The sequence below is a fragment of the Pteronotus mesoamericanus genome, unplaced genomic scaffold, assembly GCF_021234165.1.
Source record: "Pteronotus mesoamericanus isolate MK-2021 breed Mesoamerican mustached bat unplaced genomic scaffold, CSHL_Meso_final contig_78, whole genome shotgun sequence".
In the NCBI taxonomy this organism is placed as follows: Eukaryota; Metazoa; Chordata; class Mammalia; order Chiroptera; family Mormoopidae; genus Pteronotus; species Pteronotus mesoamericanus.
In genome coordinates, this window is record NW_026555258.1 from 30,305,663 (window position 1) to 30,321,147 (window position 15,485).

The following is a 15,485-nucleotide window of genomic DNA, read 5'->3' on the forward strand; positions in this document are numbered from 1 at the left end:
CGGTAGGTCCTGCCTCTGCTACGCTTTCTGGACCCGCAGGGACGGATTTATCACTGAGGCATAGCCTCAGAAGGGAAGAGAAAGTTTCTCTGCCGAGTGTCTGAAAGGGGAAAACTTTGAACAGGTAAGAGACGGAGAGGAGAGTGTGGCTACGGTGTAGGGAAGAGGAGGAAGAGGAGGGAGGCCGAAGGTGGCACAATCTGTGGACTAGGAGGCCGGCGGGCGGACGCGCCGGCTAGCAGCAACTATCCGGGAGAACCCCTGACAAACTCGCGGCGCGAACGCCGGCGCCGGGGCAGCGGCGCAGCGGAGCTTGGCCTGGGCCGCCCGACGCCTGGCTGGGGAGGCGGGCGGCGGTGCCCCGCGGGCGGACCGGCGGCTAAGTCCCCGAAGCGGGGTTTTCATTGCCGGCGGCCCTCAGCTTCCCCGCCTCCGCGAGCGGCCGCAGGAGAAGATGCCCCACGGCGCAATCAGCCCGGCCCGGGAGCCCCTGCTGAGGAGCACGCCACCCATTGGCGGCGGCTGCGCGGCGTCCCCGCCCCCTCCGTGTCCCCGCCCCCTCCGCCGCCGCCGCCGCTTCCCGGCTCCGCCTCCTCCCCTCCGGGAGCCGCCTCCGTCGCCGCCACCGTCGCTGCTGCTGCCGCCGGCCGGGGCCCAGCCAGCGCCCGCCGCGCCGGAGTCGAGTCGCAGCCGGAGCCGCTGCCCGCGGCCCCGCCATGAGCGGAAGCGGCGCCGCCGCGGTGGCCGCCGCCTCAGCAGCCGCGGCTGCCGCGCACTTCCAGCCTCCGTCGTCGTCTCCCAGGCCGGGCCTCGCGGAGCTCGGGCCCCCGCGCCGCCCGCGTCCCCCACCGCCGCCGCCCCGGCCCGAGCCCGCCGCCGCCGGCCGCCTCAGCCCTCCGGGCCACGGGCCTCTCCGGGCGAGCGCCCAGGGTGGCAGCGCCTGCGGCCGAGCGCCGGGAGCAGGTACGGGGTCCAGGAGCGGGCCAGGCGGGGAGGGGCGTGGGTTGGTCCCGGGGGTGGGGGGCGCAAAAGCGTGCGGTCCAGCCAGTCGGCCCCATGGAGTGGGTGGAGCGTGGTCCGGGTCAGCTTTGTCCGGCTCTGGAGCCCCTGTGAGCCCTGCGTCCCCGCCGCGCGAGCGGCTCACAAAGCATATTCCCACCCGGTGGGTAGTAGCCCCCACCCCTCTGGGGGCCAGCGCAGGACCTCTCTGGGTCTCCACTACGCGGAGGAGGAAACTGAGGCTTACAGAGGGAAGTGACTTGCCCAAGGTCACGTAGCCGCTGAGAGTCGTATCCTGGCTGGGACCCAGAGCCACCCTGGGCCGGCGCGGGCCCCGGGCGGGGGGCGGGGGGGCTGGGAGGAGGAGAGCCCCCAGCTTCTGAGAATCCAGAGAGATTGATCCCGGAGGAGGGGGCGCTAGGCCTTGGTCCCAGGCACGCCCACCCAGCGCTTTTTGGCTGCCTTAGGAGAAATGATCTTTTGCGGGCTGGGACGGAGCAGCAGGGGCCGCTTTGGGGGCTTGGTGGTGACCTGGGGAGCGGGTTTGGGGAGCCGCGGAGGGAGAGACTCCTGTGATTGGTTTGCTTTCGGTGAAGAGGGTTTCTTGAGTGCGTGGGTCAGAGCTTCGGAAACTTCTTAACGCGGGGGCCGTTTGGTCTCTGCGAGGCCACCTAACCACCACCGCACGGACTAAACCAATCCAGCTGGAATTTATAGGAGGGAGGCCCGCCTCTTTTGGTGGAGGGAGACTCCCGTAAGGTGTCTTTTCTACGAAATGGCCCGAGTTTCGTTCATGCCCCAAGCATAAGTGTATGTATGGCCTTAGTAAAGGCATTTCTGCCACAGAAGTCCGAATGAGTTTTTCCCCGGTGGTATGAATTGTAAAACTTGTACAACCCCCAGAGAAAGAAAGCTATCCCAGGCCTGAAGGGGGAAGGAAGCTGGGAGGATTGGGAAGAGTCACCGGCTTGTCTGGCATGTAACTCAGGACCATGTATTGCATGGGATTCCCATTTTTCTTTGGGGCGGGTCATTGGATGGATTGTTTTCACTGTGGATGCATCTTGGAAAGGGAAAGAGGAGAGGACTTGGAGTTTGGAGGAGAGGGAGAGCGAGCATGCAGCGTGTTACAGGCAATGAAGAGGGCCCTGAGGAGCTACAAAGTAGCTGTAGAATGGGGAAAAAGACGACAATTTAGTCATTGAGGGGAAAGCGACATAAAAGGGTTGCTGAAGGGAGGGGACAAGTGTCTAGTCTAGAGAAAAAGATTGGGATGTTTCAAAGAGGGAGTCAAACGTGGTGAGTTTGATTAGGTGAGTGGTATCTTACTTAGAAGGTTGAGTAGTAGGTATCGGTCTGCAGTCTCTTCGTTTCTTTAAGTAAAGACAGTTTTATATAAATGTTTTAGCTTTCACACTCCCCACCTCCAGTCTCTCCCCTCTTGTAAGGTTGCAGGCCCATAGTAGTGTCTTGGACATAAGGCTTGACAAAAGAGGGAAGGGAAGACTAATTAGAAAATGCATTAATTAGGGCCCTTTGTCCAAGAAGATTCCTTGTTTGAGTCAGCTGTTTTCTTGCGGCCTTCCTGCACCTCAGGTTTCCAGCTGTGGTGACTGTTGGCCGGGTGCTATGGGAGGAATTGCCCTGATTCAGATAAGCTGAGTTAGAGTTTTCTGAAAAACTGAGAAGCACATATTTGGCAGAGATATATAAAAGCACGAACATTTATCAAAAGACCTGCAATCAGGGAAATGCAAATGAAAGAAACAGTGAAATGCCATTTCAGGGCCATCAGATTGGCAAAACTTAAATGCTGTGATAACAAACTGTTAGTAAGATTGTGGGGAAATCAACTTTTAATAGTACTGGTGGGACTGTAAATGGATACGACCACCTTGGAGAGTAACAGTGAAGTCTAGTTTGCAGGAAGGCAAACATCTATTTACCCAAAATGTCCATTTCATTTCTGGTATATACTTTAAGAAGTCCTTGCACTCTTGTCCGAGAAAATAAGTACAAAACATGTACAGGAATACTGATTGTAGGTTAAATGTCCACCAACAGGAAAACACATAAATTGTTAGCTACTCCCACACAATCAAATGTTATAGCACTGTGAAAAATAAACTATAGCCACATGCATTAAAATGGTTGAATCTCACAAAGGTAACATCAGGTGGGGGAGGAAGTCACAGAAAATTGTTACAGAATGCTTCCACTTGTATAAAATCTGAAAATATGCAAAATAACATTGTTTGGGGCTGTGTACATGCATCGTAAAAGTATAAAAACATGCATGGTAATAACTGACACCAAATTCAAAGTAGTGATTATCTCTGGGAAGAGAAGATGAGGAATGGGATTCAACAGGGGCACACAGAGGGCTTTATATCTGCAGTATTCTATTACTAAACAAATTTAAATCAGATAATTGCAAATTAACATTTGCTTATCTTGGGGGTTACGAACAGAGATATTCATTATATCATCTTAAATATTTTCAGATGTTTGAAATGTTTTTCACATGCAAAAAATGTTCCTATGTATAGAGTACAAGGCTTTTGTGGCATAATAATGAAACTAACCACAGGCTCCAACCCTGCACAGCCTATTAGGCATGCAGGTGGGTAATTCTGTCACCTACTTCTAACTTGTAAAGCTGAGTTTTGTGGTGGATAACTTTTATTTTGGAACTGCTGATTGGTAAATGTGGAGGATTTCCCGTTGTTCCTAAACTTTCTAGTGTACCTAGGTCAGGGGGAGGGGACCCTGGAATCTGATTCTGAAAGGTTCCAGTAGATTCTGCTGCCGAAGTTGGAGATCCACTGCCTTAGGCTCCTTTTGATTCTGGGTTGTACTTCATCTAAGCTTCGTCCCAGCATAGCCCACAGGCTGACCTCTATTGCTCCTTCTGCATGATTGGGACTAATTTGGACTCATGTGATACTTCGTTCTTTTGTAAGGCATAAAATAATGGTAAGGGGGTGGAAGCCATCAAATGTTAAGCCTTTCATAATCCAGGCTGTCTCTTTCTCTTATTTTCATGCAGGTAGCTAAGGGGTCTGACACTCACAGGGCTGTTAAGCAGGTTTTACAAACTTTAACCACACGTATCACAACATGTGGTTTTATTGTTAGGATAGGAGGAGCAAAAAAGTGTCTGATAGAGAAGAAAAATTGGCAGATTAGGCAAAATTTACCTAAAGATAAATGTATGTCATCATGCCTTTCTCTGCAGGCGACAGTGATGGTTTGAGTCTTTTAGTTTATGACATGCCACTAAAGTTAAGCTATTTGAACCTATAGTCAATGATTAAGGCTTTAGGAAACAACTGATTATCCCTTAAGATGGAAGAGTTTCCTTTCTCCCAAATTTGCTAGTTTTTCTTTTCTGCTAGACCGTTTTTGCTCTAGACCTAACATATGTTTAGGAATTAATTTCTTTAGCAAATGTGAGAATTTCTACTAATGAAATTTGGGAAATACCTATTTGTCTTTGATGAGGTTCTTTCTGAAAACCTTCTTTGGAGGTGCAGTGTTGCCCCAGGTACACTTTTGCAGGGCTGCTGTACATGATTGTGTAGATTTTGCCCAGCAGAAGGGCACCTGTTTTGGGTGGTGAGTGGGAGTGGAAATCCATTCTGTGTTCTACTTACCGATACGAACACCTTGTGTGCAAATGTGTCCCTCAGAGAAGGGGTTCCCTTTTCTGATTCTCACAAAGATTCTTTATGACCTTGCAGGGCCCTGTAGCTTTGGAGCTTTTGGTCCAACTGTAACTGTGCCATCCATACTTACCATGGGCTCTGCAAAGAGGACTGGTTGCTACTGGGCCTGGGGCTTGAAAGTTCTCCATGTGAACTTTTCATGGGAAGGAACCCACCATCCCTGGCTTCCTATCACCATACTCTGTTGAACCAAAGAGTTTAACTTAATGTTGTAAAATTTGTTATGGGGCTGTACAGAATATGTACAGAAATATGTACAGAATAAACTATCTAGAAAATACCACTATTTAAGGAAAGACAGAATGAGAGAGAAGTCATTAATGACAAAGCATCTGGTAAGTGAAGGAAAGTAGCTCTGTACCACGTTCACTCTTGTATTCTTACAGTGCTCACTTTCAGGGAGGAGCACAATTTTATTTTGCTTTTCCTGTTTTACCCTACACTAGCATTTCTGAATTTCTTAAGACCTGAGGCTTTTTAGCCAATTTAAAAAATATTTACCCATTTGTATTTTCCATTAAGTGGTTGTTTATGCTTCCTGCTGTTCATTTTTTCTTGGAGAGAGAGGAGGGGGGAGTGCTGAACCAAGGACAAGACTGGACTTCCTACTGCTTTTGCAAATAATGGCAGTGTGTTTCTCAGAACAGTTGTCATGGAAGAGTGCTGTTCTGCAGACTCAAGGGAGATGTACATTTGAAGTGGTTTCTGTTGTTTTTTATTATTATTTTAAAGCATGATTGAGGATGATGGATTGAGAGTTTCAGTGTGCTTTTGCTGCTGTCTTTAGGGAATTTTTAAAAGAAAATGTATGTAAATAAAACAAAACAAAAGCTTAACAAAAAATAGTCTTATTGCCCATACAAAGAGAATAAACAGTTTTCACCTATAGGCCTTATCTAAAGCAGTTTCATTTTCCCGTTCTGCTTAAATGGATGCTAGTGCTATTCTAGTGACTGCTTGAATAGTTAATTGGAGTGATGTTGGGCAGGTGGAGGAGGAGAATGATGGGATTATGCTAGGGTTTATCATAGTTCTCTCCAGTTTGGTATAGAAAGTATCATTGCTTTGTCTGCGTTGGTGGAAAAAAGAAATGTGTAGAAATAAGGGAGAGATTGCGAGTTTTGACATATAATCATTTGACCATCTTGAAAGAAAAAAAAGAGGAAAATGGTAAGAGGAAGAAATACATATATGGAAGAGAGAGTAGCAAGCAGTTAAGCAGTAGATGTTTTGTAGTGCTTTGTGGATGTTCCTTAAGTTGAAAGTTACCTGTCTGTATCAGTTCTGCTTCAGCACCTTTGATTTCAGTGTTTGCAGGTGGTGCTCTCTGATCTTCAGTTGAAACTGGTTTTACTGTCAAAAGCTAGGAAGTGAGCAGTTTTGAAGACGACTAGAAGTAGCAGGGTAAGCTAAATAAAAGTAGTATTTACTTCATAATCACATTTGCAAATAGGGGTTGGGACTGTCATAAATAACAAAAAGTATTTTTTATTTGGCTTTGAGCTATCTTATTTTTAAAAAATTTTAATAGAGCCCCTCTGGGTGGTGGCTCAGTTGGTTGGAGTGTTGTCCTGGACACCAAAAGGTTGCAGGTTTGATCCTTAGTCAGGGCACATATCTAGGTTGCAGGCTTGATTGGGGATTGAGCCTGGAGCCTATGTATGTGGATCCCTGGTCTGGGCATGTATGGGAGGCAGCTGATCAATGTTTCGCTCACATCCATGTTTTTCTCCCTCTGCCTTTCTCTCTAAAAATCAATAAATATATCCATGGGTGAGAAACTCAAAATACTTTTTAATAGATTTGTGTTTCTTTGTAGATGTTTGTCCCCACCTCAATACATACATATTTTAGCACTATTGGATACTAGTAATACCAATACTATCCACTGATTCACTGGAGTAATGGCCTTCATTGGTAGAGACTTCATTACCTGAGATCCTCAGAACAGTATAGAGGCATAATCTTTAGCTGTTGGTTTTTCTTCATTTTTTAAAATGCTTCCTTCTGCTTCCTGGCCTTCTGGGCTTGGTGGTGATCTACCCATCTGTCAGGACAGGCCCCGTTCCCTGCTCCCCCCATGGGAAGGGTGCAGAGGCTTTGCAGAACCTTTTGGCCAGGCACCCAGCAAATAAAACCCCTCAAACAATATTGAGCCAGACCTGAGATCCACCATAGTGGTTCCAGCTCCCCTTCCTTCATTGCTGCCTGTGTTGCTACCACCCACCCTTTGCTGTGAAGCCTGGAAGGCGCCCCCCTCACCCCCAATCATACAAAGAGGCTTTGTGCTCTGAGGATGTTCCAAGGGCGGGATCACTGTAATTATAATTCCCTAAGCACAACTAAGTAATGGGGGCAGGCAGGGTAAAGATGGTATCCAAGTACTCGTTGGTAGGGAGAAGTCAGGCAGGGATTAAAAATCATCTGGAGACAGTACCAAAATGGATAATGGAGCGTTGTTGGTAATGCTGATGGGAACATGTTTAAGTGAATACCCTTCAGATTTTTAAATTCTAATACTTGCAAGCTTTAAAAAGCACAAGACAGCTGGAACTTTTTTTTTTAGTCTAAAATTGTACAGTTACTTTAAAAGTACATTAGAAGAAGTTATGTAGAAATCCGGGCCTATTTAGCTTTTTGATTGTGTTGTCAGAATGACTGCCCAAAAAGTCCACATGTATAACTTGCTTGTTATCCATGGGTACTCTTACTAATCAATGTGTTTGTGTGTATGTGTTTTAAGTTTCTCAAAGTAAGCACTAACTGACAAATTTGACAAGCTGATTTCCCCCTACTACCACTAGAAAAAAAATCAATTAATCTGGGAATATAAACTCTTAAATCAATTAATCTCTGTCATGATGTGCTTCTGAGCTCTGTTGGTATTCTTTTAGTGAACACTTCTTTTTTCTTACTATTTTAAAATTACTAGTATATTACTCTAACTAGTATCTCAGACATTTTTTTAAAAAAGAAATGCACCAAACAATTGCCTGCATAGGTCATCTTTAAACTTGAGGATAGTGGACTCCAGTCCCCCTTGCTCAAGGTGAAGAGAAAGGGGTCCTTTTTGTTGTAATTAGCACTGGTATCTGTGGTGAGAGAAGCAGCCAGGGAGAGCGAGTATACTCCATAGAAAGCTACAGCTAGTGTGAGCTGACTTTTCCTCTAATTACCTGTTAAAATCATGTCAGGAGTTGGACCTTTATTTTTACTGCGTATCATGATTTTGAGGAAATTTATCCTTTTTACTAACACAAAATTGGATATACTTAAAGTGATGATTTGTTATGTGTATGCATTGTGAAACGATGTTAGTATATCCATCACCTCACATGGTTACGTTATTATTTTTTGGTGAGAATGCTGAAGATCTATTCTTGCATAGCAAATTTCAAGTAAACAAGACTATTATTAACTGTAGTCACCATGCTATACGTTAGATCCTCAGAACTTACTCATCTTGTAACTGAAGGCTGTGTCTTTTGATCGACATTCCCTCCTCTCATTCCCCAACTCCCAGTAACCACCATTCTTCTGTTTCTATGAGTTCTACCTTTTAAGTTAATTTTTTTTTTAAGATTCCACATGTAAGTGCAATCATACGGTATTTGTCTTTCTCTGTTTCGCTTTTCCTTAGCATTATGTCCTCCAGTTTCATCCATGTTGCACATGGCAGAATTTTATTTCTCATGGCCGAATAATATTTCATGGTATGTATATACCACATCTTTTTTACTCATTCACCTGTCAGACACTTAGGTTGTTTCCCTGTCTTAGCCACTGTGAATAATCCTGCTATGGACATGGGAGTGCAAATATCCTGAGAAAATACACCTTAAATTTATCTTAACATAAAACTACTGGTGGTTTATTACAGAGATATTGCCCAAGTAATCCTTTGAAAAGACTACCAATTTGACAGCTAAATTTTATGAGATTTGAAAATATACAAAGTTTACAAGAATTAGCTTAAAAATTGACCTGGCCAGTTTTTACTTTTTTTTTTTCCATTTATTAGAGCCAGTTGACCTAATAAGAATAAATTCTTGTATTATATGGAAAAAGAAATGCACAAGGATCCATTTTATCTGTTTTAAATGAAAAGTAAAATTGATCCCCACTAGCCCACCCTCATGATCAGCAGCTGCTTATTTTAGCTTAATAATAAACTGTTATTTGGCTACTTCATTTACTTCATTTATAATATATGTTTCCTTTGGGGATTAACCTCTGACTTTTTTTACTTCACTGCTCTCTGGTGGCCACTAAATGATAAAACATTTATTGAGTGCCTACCAGGTACCATGCACAGTGAGGATTTCAGGTATGATTCACATATGCAACAGTTCAGTGACAGATTCTTACAGTGTGGTAGCAGAACAGATGTATTTTGGGGTCTGTTAACCCTTCATATGATGACAGAGAATGTCACAATTGCATTAATGGTAGTGATAGGATTTCATCTTGATAATTAACATTGCTAAAGCACAGATCTAATCCGATTTCAAAAATTTAAGTGGCTGCCTTCTAAATATGAGAAACATTATTTTGTCTGGCATTCAAGGCCTGCACAACTGGATCTTCATTATTCCAATCTCCACTATTCTTCCTTATAAATATTATTCTCCAGGGAAATACAATTCCCTGTTGTCCGAATGTGTATCACTTTTTCACCACTGTTCCTTTGCGTGTTACTTCAGTTTGGAATGCCTTTCCTTCTGCAGTTTATCCAAATCCTATTTATTGATATGTCGAAAACAGTGGTCACTTATTATGTGCTTACTGTGTGCAAAGTTCTGTTCCAGGTGTTTTACCTGGATTAGTTCACTTAATTTTCACTATACTCTAAGGTTGATGCTATTGTTATCCTTATTGTGCAGATTAAGAAACTGGAGCACAGAGAGATTAAAAAACTTGCTAGAGATGATGCAGCTATTAAGAGTGTTATCTGGGATGTGAACCCAAGCTATCTTGTTTCAGAATCTGTATTTTTAGCCATCATGTTTTACTACATCTCATTTTAGATAGTCTAAGCAAACTTAGCAGTTAATTTTGGTAACAAAAGATTGATTATAAAAAGCAATCAGTGGTTTAGCCACTAAAGAGAATTTTCAGTCTTTAGTTTTTACCTTTGGTCCTCCTGTGAAATGTACTCCTTCTTGATTTTTTTTCAAAGTTCTGAATTATTGTTAGGCTTATTTAATTGATTTTTAAAAGTCATTCATTACTTTTGCCCTAGATGGTGTGGCTCAGTGGATTGAGCGCCGGCCTGCGAACCAAAGGGTCGCTGGTTTGATTCCCAGCCTAGGGCACATGCCTAGGTTGCGGGCCAGGTCCTCAGTAGGGGATGTGGGAGATGCAACCACAAATTGATGTTTTTCTCCCTTTTTTCCGCACTCCCTTCCCCTCTCTATAAATAAATAAAATCTTTAAAAAAATAAAGTCATTCATTTTTTTTTCACAACAGGAGCTGGAGTACCTGTATTGAAGTGGGTTTACTTTAGATCAGGCATATTTAAATTCCTTCTTAGAAAATCTCCCATGTTCTACAATTCCGAACATTGGGGTCTTAACTGAGTGCTTATTTGGTCACTTAAGAAGATATAGAACTTCTCAAGGAAATATTTGACACTACTTAGAGCAACTTCTGAATCATACCTTTTTGTGGATATGCATTCCTTCCCCACTTCCAAATCAGTACAGGAATGGATATTAGACTTCTTTTTAGACTTAATTCCTACAATAAACTGAGTTGTTACAAGCTAAAGGATAAACATACCCTTTTATTCAGTAGCATAGAATATGAACATTTCAGGCTTCAATTGGATAGCCTGGGTGTTGGGTTGATGTTGTCTGAGACAGTGGATTATCTGAGGAAAATAATGTAGCATAGTGGTTCCCAAATGAACTACGTACTTCAAAATTGGTTGGAATGCTTGTTAAAAATTCTCTCTTTAGGTTCCCTAAAGTTGAAATTGTGAGATTGAGTAAAGTTCTTGTAAGCAATTCTAGATGGTGTTTCTAATATTATTTCGTCTATATTATGAGCTTAATAGGCATTGGTGCACCATCTATTTAAAAAATGTTCTGTGGCAAATGCGATTCTGAGGTTAAAACAGTATTTATAGACTTTTGGAACATAGCCTGTTTTTTGAGATACGTCTGCCAATTTAATCTTTTTCTCCTGCTTACGGATAGCTGGAAAGGAAAAAAGAATTCTCTGTCTTTCAAATTACTAAGCAGTATGGAATTAATTCATATGAGGGAGATACTCTTTTTTTTAAGTTCAGATGGGATAACTGATTAACTTAGCCCTGACCAGTGTGGCTCAGTGGCTTGAGTTGGCCTGTGAACGGAAAGGTTCCCAAGTCAGGGCAGATACCTAGGTTATAAGCCAGGTCCCCAGCTGGGGATGTGCAAGAGGCAACTGACAGATGTATCTCTCAAACAAGGGTGTTTCTCTCCCTCTCTTCCTTCTTTCCTTCCCCTCTCTCTAAAATTAAACAAATAAAATCTTTAAAAAAAAAAGTAATTTAGATAATTGAGGAAATTCTACCTGTTTACTTGTTTGAGTTTGTTTAAGAATCTTGCCTCAGAAAATATCTAGAGTCGTAATATGTTTTGGGGTTCTAATGAAGGACATTGTTGACTTTCTTTGCTTTATATTAACAATATGAGCCATGAACTCTTGTGAACTAATTATTTGATGTTTCTATTAAGAAGCGTGCATATATTGTTGAACACAAGTTACTATTTTATGATACTTTTGACCTTTAACTTTAAATAAAAGCTACCACTGTGAGCTTAAAAAAAATTAACCCCAAAATTAACAAAGGCAACAAACAAATCAAAAGATTTGCCTTATTAAAATTAATTTGTGTGCAGCTCATGAAATAAATTCTAGGGGTCAAAGCTAAAGTCAGAGTTGAGTCTAAAAGGTTTAGATAATATCGTACATGTTGTGAGTCTAACTTTTTGGTAGGACAAAAATCTTAAAAAAAAAATGAACTGTTTCAATTGACAAAAGATTTTAACATAATTCTGTGAGGTGGGGATAGAAATCAAATGAGTGTTACTGTACCGAAATTTTTTAATAGCACATTTGAAATGCAAACATGTTTCTTTTCAAAATAAAATGGTTTGATAGAATAGTTACATTATTTTTTCCTGATGCTATGTTATTAAAAAACCCAGGGCTCAAATTTAAGGCTTGATTAAAATGCTCTTTGTTTCTATGTAAGAAAAGTTATCAAATTGAAAAGGGGCTTTAGGAATTTTGATTCCAGCATTGCTTTAAGAAGAGGGAGGCAAGTCAAATTGGTTATGGGCTCCATAGACTTGACCATCGTACTTCCTGGGTCAGGAAAGCTCAGAGAAGGGAGGGGGGCTGTGTTGCATTGGGGCAGGGCGTAAGCCTGGTAAAAACTAGAAGTGAAACTGGAAGTGCCTTAAAAAAGCAGATCGTTGTATTAGGCTGAGTCATGTTGGATTGAGCAGTGAGACTGTATGATTCTCAGGCACAAATGTGTATGTTCCCATGGCAGATTACCTGAGAAAGTTCAGCATGTTTGCAGTTTACTCGCAGACCTGACACTGAGTAGAGAAAAATAAGAGAAGAGCAGAAAGGAGAGGCAGAGACTGGAGCCTTAGATTGCAGGTTTTAAAAGACAATTTCTGAGCCCTAATGGGTGTAGCTTAGTTGGTTGGGCTTCGTCCTGCAAAGTGAGATGTCGCAAAGTGAGATGTCGCCAGTTCGATTCCCAGTCAGGGCATACACCTGGGTTTCGGGTTTGGTCCCCACTTGGGTTGTGTACGAGAGGTAACTTGAGAATGTTCTCTCCCTATCTTTCTTCCTCTCTTCCTTTATCTCTAAAAATAAATAAATAAAATCTTTCAAAAATATATAAGAAAACATTTGAGCCTTTGAGGGCGGGAGCAGGAAGTTAAAGGTGGAATTCTGGTTGCATTTCCCCTCCCCACAGGATGTGTGGATGCTTAGACTCCAGCATGGAAATGGAGGGTTGATAAACCTATAGGTGTTGCTAAAGGTATTCTTGAACAAAAAGATGTATCTCCGGGGCTTGTTTGAAAATAATGGTGGTTGCCAGAGGGAAAAGGGAGTGGGGGGAGGTGAAAGAGGGCAAAGTGGGGAATAACTGGTGGCAGAAAGAGACTTCAATTTAGGTGGTGAGCACACAATGCAGTATGCAGATGATATGTTACAGAGTGGTACACTTGAGATCTGTATGGTTTTATTCACTAGTGTCACCCCAGTAAACGCAATGAAAAAAAAAATAAAAGGATGGGTCCCCACCACAATATTAGTGATACAAACAAAAGTTAGCTAGTTGTATGTAATTTTATTATACCTGGGGTTAAAGTTGAAATTCACTTATTTTAAAAGAAAAATGAGAATTTATGATAGAATATTGACACCTAAAAGCAGTGAATTTCCAGGGTATATTTAATGGTAGTTATGTGCTGTCACACACAAAATATGACACTGGTAACATGCTCTCCCTAACTAGGGCATGCAGTGCTGATGTTTTTCCCACTGGAGTGATAGATTCAAATTCAAAGACATTAAAAACCTCTGGCCTCTCTGCTGGCCTCTTCCCTTCTCAGCCCTAGAAACCACTCATAGATACTGTGTGTGGATGGGTGCTGGTAATATGGATTGGGGTTAAGTTTATGGGACTGGGGTTGATCAGCGGTCCTCACACTTTAATTTACTTGTGCATCACCCAGGGATCTCATTAAAATGCAGATCCCTAGCAGGGGCACTGCACTGGTATTGGTGGAGTAGTGGCTCTGTAATAGTCAGGTCTTAAGGGTTATTTAAAAGGAAGATTACTGGGCTTCACTTCCTGAGCTTTTGATTACCCTCAGTAGGTTGGGGCTTGATCTTTTGTATTTTAAGCAAATTCCTAGGTGATGCTAATGCAGCTTGGGAAGGGGGGAATATCATATTTTGAGAGCCACAGGGTTACAGTGTAAATAGCACTGAGGAGAATCAAGCCATCCATATTGGCTTTTTAAGAATTATTTTATAACCAACCTAAAAATGGCACACACACAAAAAAGTTTGCAGAAAGTAGTAGTTAATGTTGTTCTTGTTAAGCAAATGATAACTCATAAGACAATTCTTTGTTTTTTATTGTGGTGAGTATGTGTATCTGTCTAGAAGAAAATCAACAAATCTCACCAAAGTGATGGCAATAAAGATGATTACTTCTGGAGAAAGATTCAGGGTCATGGAGGGGTGGGATTTTAGTTTTCTATGTAAAGTTTTAATGAAGCGATTGTACTTGTATTTATATAATTAAACTTATAAAAAGGTAAAAGAGGCCCTGGAGGGATAGCTTAGTTGGTTAGAGAGTCATTCCTATACTCCAGGGTTGCATGTTCAATCCCCAGTCAGGGCAAATGCAAGAATCAGCTAATGAAATCAATGCCTAAGTAAGTGGAACAGCAAATTAATGTTTCTCTTCCTCTTTCCCTTCCTCTCTCTCTAAAATCAATAAGTAAAAATTAAAAAAAAAAAACATTTAAAAATCTCCCGTAAATGGAACCATTTTTTGTTTTAAATGAAAAAGGTTAAAGAAGTCTGTGCCAAATAACCTCAGTGTACTTCTCCAGATCTACCTTCCACCCAGTTCTACCTGGCTGTTTGCCCCAGGGAAAGTGCCCCCAGGTCCTGTGACTTCTTGTGTTCAACCTTAAGAGGAGATTGAAGGGATGGAATGAGGTGAGAATATTTGTCCCCTCTCTTCTCAGGGGAGCCTGCATTTGTTACCTGCATTCTGGTATCTTTGTCTTTTTGGAGGGCTAGAGTGAGAATTGTTCTGCTATTGCTAGTCCTAGTTTCTCTTACATCCCCTGTGGTCTGTAGACCTCACCTCCCAACTGTGTGATTATTTAATTTATAAATAAACCCCCTTCAGGTTATTCTAATTGGAGTTTGCCATCTCTTTATATTGGGACCCTGGCTGGTGAACTCTCATTCTTACCCCTCTTTGTTATAATCCTAGAGGTAGAGACAGTGCTGTTTTGATACGGTGCATCTTTCCAGGCATTTTCTCTGCATTGAATGGCTCTCAAGTAAATGTATATATTTAACATACAAGGAATCATATTGTACTTCCTTTCTATAATTTTTTGTCACAATATATTCTGACCATCTTTCTACATTAGTATAATCTACCTGATTCTTAATAGCTAGCTGTGCATATTTCATTGTATTTGATATGGACTTACCACAATTTAACCAATTCCTTACATATTTAACATGACATTTTAAATTAAATACTGAATTTCCATTAGTACTTAGGTGTGTTTGTATATTGTTTTGTTCTATTGATCTGACTGTTCTGGCACCAACACTACATGTTTTACTTATTGTAGTTTTATACAGGTAAATGTTTGGTAGGACAAATTCTCGTAGTTTTCTTATTTTGAAAAAGACTTGGCTTTTATTAGACACTCCCCCCACCACCCTGGTTAAATTTTTAAGTTTTTCTCCGAATTACCAAAAAAAAAAAAAAGAAAAGAAAAGAAAAGAAAAAAGAAAGAAAGAAAAGAGGAAAAAAACCCACTGCTACACTGATTGGAAATGCATTAAATTTATTAAGTTGATCTCCTCATACTGAGTCTTTTCATTATCAACATGACTTCTTTCTACTTGGTCTCTTTTTATGTGTCATAGTATATACACCTTAGTGAAGTTTTGTGGTTTACTTAACATTTGTTATTTCC

At 41.9% G+C, this 15,485-nt stretch overlaps 1 protein-coding gene across 1 annotated transcript in view; it reads left to right on the forward strand.

Moving 5' to 3' along the window:
* Positions 1–910: 910 nt before the first annotated feature.
* The window catches only part of RNF38 (ring finger protein 38), a 121,889-nt gene continuing 107,314 nt past the window's right edge, over positions 911–15,485 (forward strand). The window contains exon 1 of the mRNA XM_054584651.1: positions 911–963. The gene's annotated coding sequence lies outside the window, so the exon portion shown is untranslated. The remainder of the gene's footprint in view (positions 964–15,485) is intronic.